The sequence below is a fragment of the Gossypium hirsutum genome, chromosome A13 (genome assembly GCF_007990345.1).
Source record: "Gossypium hirsutum isolate 1008001.06 chromosome A13, Gossypium_hirsutum_v2.1, whole genome shotgun sequence".
Taxonomy (NCBI): Eukaryota; Viridiplantae; Streptophyta; class Magnoliopsida; order Malvales; family Malvaceae; genus Gossypium; species Gossypium hirsutum.
Window position 1 is genome coordinate 48,349,639 of NC_053436.1, and position 5,627 is coordinate 48,355,265.

A 5,627-nucleotide genomic window follows, 5' to 3' on the forward strand; every position below is an offset into this window, starting at 1 on the left:
CATAGTCGTGATGCCCTGTGGGGACATCTGACCTATCAGGGTAAGCACTGATGACTGGGCCGCGGTGTTGAGGAGGCCAAAGTGTCTGGCAAGGCACGTCACATAGGGGTCGATGGAAATCACTCCCTTCCTATGCCGCTCGGTCTGATGGCGAATGGCGAAAGCAATGAAGTATGCTAAGTCTGTCATGTGTGCATTCGGCATGCACCATAAATAGTAGGTGTCACACGTGTTGACGACGCTGGTGCTCTGTCTTCTTCCGGTCAAGGTGTGTGCCAATATGGCATGGAGATATCGTAGGGAAGGGGGGAGAGTTGAGGCCTTCGAGCGGCTGGGGTCGTAGTTGGAAGAGAGTGGTGCCAAAGCCTTCAAGCACAAGGAGGGGGAGATGTAGATATTGCATGGTAGTGCATTCATGTCCTCCTCCTCCATAAACTCATCGGTGTAAAGTCTCAAAGCAACTCCAAACTCTAGGACACTCATCGCACGAACTAGACCGCCTAATCGAAAGTGAATGGTGCCTGGGTCATCATTGTTTGTCATCACCACCTGTAAATGAAAAATAGAGCATAATTCTAAAGTTAGCTCTAAATAAGTGGGCTTGGTAATAGCGAAGAACCGTTCCCATGGGCCTATAGACAGGAGGGCGTGGATGGCATCAGCGAGCTAGACTTGCTCTACGGCAGCCCAGTCGATGCTGCGACCTGTGGTGATGGGTCATGTGCGTAGTATTTGAAATAGCTCCTCCTACGAAGCTTGTGGAAAGTCAAGGAATGGGTGCCGAACTTCGGCTGTAGCACGTACTAAGGAAGAACTCAGTCTCTTACATCTCTTTGAGGATGGGACCGCAGCCTTCTTTCCTCTCGATGACGACATAGTGTACCTGAAAATATATGAGCAGTGATAGAATCCATGATACATCAGTAGTTAAGCAAGAGGCCTAGAACTAGTATATGCTATTTAGTGGCTTAAATAATTCAAACATAGAAAAATTTAAAGTAAATTCCTAACTTGTCTAAAGCAAAATAGTACCATATCTATGTAAAACATGTAGAATACTAATGTAGCAATACAAATTGGAAAAATAAAGTTGAGAAAATTAACCAAGGGCTGTTATATGGCGGCGCCCGGGCATGTGGTGGCGAGCAAGGGCGTGTGACGCGGAGAGAAAGCCGTGTGGTGGGAAAAATAGAGGGTATAGAGAGGGGAAAGTGGGGATTAATGCAAGGGGAATAGATTTCAGGGTGGTTTTAGGGTTGGGGAAGTGAGAATCTTGGGAACGGTGGCCTGAATATGGATTAGAGAGTGGGGAGGAGGAGCTTTCGGCTAGGGTTTTGAAAGGGGGAGGAAGATGACTCACCTCCACTATACCGAATGGAAAAATACTAAGTATTGTAAGAGGGATTTCCTCATTTGGAGTGGTAGTGACAACGTGAGGATCAACGGCATTTAGTAAGACTGTATTGTCGACCTGAAGTTGATTAGGAGAGGTATCGAGCTTGTGCTTGAGTGGTTTCGGTTTATCATGTGTTTTCGGTTTGTGTTCTCGCCATTCGTCTAACTCCTCTATCTATAGTCTTTGTTCTCTTCATGATAGTAGCGGACTGTCTCTGTTGTCTTGGTTCAAGGAAGTTCCTGTAAGGACGATTGAATATTAGTTTTATCATCGATAGGTTTTATAGCATTAGATTGAGTCTTAGAGGTTTTGACTGAGTTGCGTGCTTGGAGTGTTACTGCGTCGTCACCTACACGAAATGTTAGCTCTCCCGTGCCTACATTAATAATGGTTCTGGCAGTTGCTAAAAATGGTTGTCCTAAAATTAAAGGTAACTTGTTATCCTTATCCATATCTAAGACAACGAAGTCTACTGGGTAAATAAATTTATCAATTTTAACGAGAATGTCTTCAATAATACCCTTAGGAAATCTAACTATTTTGTCAGCCAATTGTATGCTCATCCTAGTCTGTTTGGGTTTACCGAGACCTAGTCGTTTAAAAATTTTATATGGCATAACATTTATACTTGCCCCTAGATCAGCTAAAGCATTATTCACAGATAGACTACCAATTAAACAAGGAATTGTAAAACTCCCTGGATCTTTCAATTTGTTAGGTAGATCATTCTTTAGAATAGCCGAGCAGACTGCATTGAGTTCCACATGTGATTTAGCATCTAATTTCCTTTTATTGCTCAGAAGTTCTTTTAAGAATTTTGCTGAGTTGGGCATCTGCAAAAGAACTTCAATAAAGGGTAAGTTAATATGTAATTTCTTTAAGAGTTTGAAAAACTTACCGAATTTTTCTTCTGTTCTATCTTTCGTCATCGCTTTAGGATATGGCACACGAGGTTCATGAGTTGTACTTACCTGTTTGGGATCATTATTGTTTACCTCTTCTCGTCCTTTGTTCATCGCATTGTCTTGCTGTATTTCTGGTTCAGGTGCAATGAATCCTTCATTATCTTGAGTGCTAATTGCATTGAGGTATTCCCTCGGATTAGGTTTGGTATTACTTGGTAGGCTACCTTGTGGTCGTTCAGAGATTAGTTTGGACAGCTGGCCTATTTAAGTTTCGAGTCCTTAGATTGATGCTTGTGATTCTTAAGTGCTATCTCGGTATTTTGGAAACGGGTTTCTGACACTGAGATGAATTTGGAAAGCATCTCTTCAAGGTTTGGTTTTTTCTCTTGTTGATAAGGTGGCTATATAAAACCTTGAGGATTTTGTGGCTTTTGATTTCCTTGACCTCCCAGGAAAAATTTGGGTGGTTCCTCCAACCTGCATTATAAGTATTACTGCATGGGTTATTTTGGGATCTAAAGTTATTGTTACCCATATAGTTGACTTGTTCCTCTTCAGTTGTAGGATTGAAGGATTGATATTCTGTATGTACACCTCCTCCGCTTGAGTCACACCTCATTACTAGATGTACCTGTGTAGAACCAAGTAAACGGTCAATCTTTTTATTAAGAAGTTCTACCTGATTAGAGAGCATGGTGACTGAATCGATGTTATAGACGTCGGCTATTTTCGTTGGCTTTGTCCTCATAACTTGCCACTGATAGTTGTTCAGTGACATCTCCTCTATGAATTCATAGGCATCTTCCGGTGTTTTATTGTTGATGGTTTCGCCAGCAGTTGCGTCAATCATTTATCTTGTCAAGGGATTCACACCATTGTAGAACATTTGAACTTGCAGCAAAAGCGGTAACCCATGGTGAGGGCACCTTCTCAGTAAGTCCTTGTATCTCTCCCATGCATCGTAAAGTGTTTCTAAATCCATCTGCACAAAAGAAGAGATATCATTACGTAATTTAGCCGTTTTAGCCAGCGGAAAATATTTTAGTAAAAACTTCTCAGTCATTTGTTCCCAAGTAGTGATAGACCCTCGTGGCAATGAGTTCAACCAGTGTTTAGCTTTGTTTCTTAGTGAAAATGGAAATAACCGAAGACGAATGGCATCATTAGAAACGCCATTGATTTTGAATGTATCACAAAATTCAAGAAAATTTGCCAAATATGTGTTAGGATCCTCATCCTGCAAACCATCAAACTGAACAAACTGCTGTATCATCTGAATTGTGTTAGGTTTTAGTTCGAAATTATTCGCAGCAATAGCAGGTCTAACTATAATAGACTCAGTTCCTGTGAAAGAAGGTTTAGCATAATCATACATAGTACGTGAAGCAGGATTTTGATTAGCTGCAATTGCAGGAGGCAGCTAATCGCCTGGGTTTTCAGCCATCTCTTCGGTTGGGGTTTGAGTATCGTCTTCTCGCTCGTTCTCCGTGTAGCGTAAACTACGCCTTATTTCTCTTTGATTTTTGCGAACTGTACGATCAATTTCTTCGTCAAAGAGTAATGGTCTTGACGGGTTTCTTCTAGTCATAAACTATAAAAACTTGCCAAGAGAGAGAAAAAGTAAATTAATAAATAATAAAATAAAATAAAATTGCAAGAAAAATAAATGGCTAAAGTAATAAAATTTAGTGTTCCTAATATTTCGATCCCCAGCAACGGCGTAAAAAACTTGATCGCGTGATTCGTAACAAGTAATAAATATTTATAATGAAGATCAAACCTAGACTAACAATTATCACGACGAAAAGGCATGTGCACCTATCGAACAATAGTATAGTAATGGTAAGACCGGGATATCGCACCTAAGGGAACCGAAAGTACTAGTAATAACTATCTTTTTATTATCTAGCCTAAGAATAAAAGGGTTTGTTTATTAAACTAATTATTTAAACTAATTAACAGATTTAATTAAAGCAAAGAAAAAATTTGGAAAAAGACTTGAAGAAAAGCAATTGATAAAGATGACACCTAAGGAGGAATCCACCTAGATTTCACTTGTTATCTGACTTTGAACCGGACGATTTATTCACTTGACTTGTTCCGTAGAGATCCCTAAGTTAGGTTATTATCCTTATTCAAGACTAATAACGTCTAGTCCCTAGATTGAATAATCGAGACTTTTCTCTAATTAACACTCTAGGGTTGCATTAACTCGATCTATGGATCCCTTTATTAGGTTTCACCCTAATCTGGCAAAATCTCGTAACCCTATTTCTAGGCGTTCGATCAACTCCACTTAATTATGCCAAATCTACTCTTAGGCAGGGTCTATTCCTCCTCTGCAAAAGCACATCAAATCATGAATTAATACCCGAAATATTAACTCAAGCATTAAGAACACATAATTAAGAACAAATCAAGTATTTATCATACAGTTCAGATAATAATAACAAGATCTATCATAGGTTTTATCCCCCTTAGGTATCTGAGGGGTTTAGTTCATAATAAAATAAGAGTACATCTGAAAAGTATAAAAATAGCAAAACATGAAGAAAACTCTAAAACCCCTGAAGGAATTCTGAGAGAGATCTTCAACCTTGGAGTAGCTTTGGCTTTTGAGATGGATCGTCTGGCTTCCTTCAAGTAATTCCCGTCGTGTGGTACTGTATTCCAGAAAAGTTTTGGAAAGAGCGGCCTCTTTCTGGGTCACACTTAGGGTGTTTATATAGGCTTTGGATTGGCTTTCTTCCTCCCTAAGCACCCTTTTTCGTGTAGAATACAACTCTTTGAAAAAGGGACACGCCTGTGTGCCACAGCTGTGTGACGTGATTAGCAGGCTGTGTTCGAATTGCACATGGCTGTGTGGGCTCAATGGCTAGCCCGTGTGAATCGTGAAAACCTTGGTCGACACTCCCAAAGGCCACGGGCATGTGAGATGCCCGTGTGGCAAGGCTTAGGCCGTGTCATCTTCTCGATTTGGTCAGTTTTTGTCCTTTTTTATCTCGTTTTTGCTCCTTTCGACTCTTGGTGCTTTCCTGAGTACAAAACATGAAATAACCGGATTAAGAGCACCAAAATCCACAAATCTAGTAATAAACATACATAAATATGCTAAGTATTTAAGGTGTAAATATGTATAATTTGGCATTTATCAATTGCTAACGATGCATAATGCTATAGTGGATTGAAGAAGAAAGACGATTGTACTAAAATGTCAGAACAATGAGATTATTAGAATTGAATCCTATGATCTGAATAGTTTTCCAATTGTGATCTAGTCTATGTTAGCTCAGAAATTTGTGGGAAAGGGGTATGAAGCTTATCTT

The 5,627-nt window shown here is 39.9% G+C and overlaps 1 non-coding gene across 1 annotated transcript; it reads left to right on the forward strand.

The window, feature by feature from the left end:
* Positions 1–3,209: 3,209 nt before the first annotated feature.
* LOC121213232 (small nucleolar RNA R71) lies at positions 3,210–3,316 on the forward strand. The gene has a single exon (XR_005908610.1). It is a non-coding gene; the product is annotated as a small nucleolar RNA R71 (small nucleolar RNA).
* Positions 3,317–5,627: the final 2,311 nt, after the last annotated feature.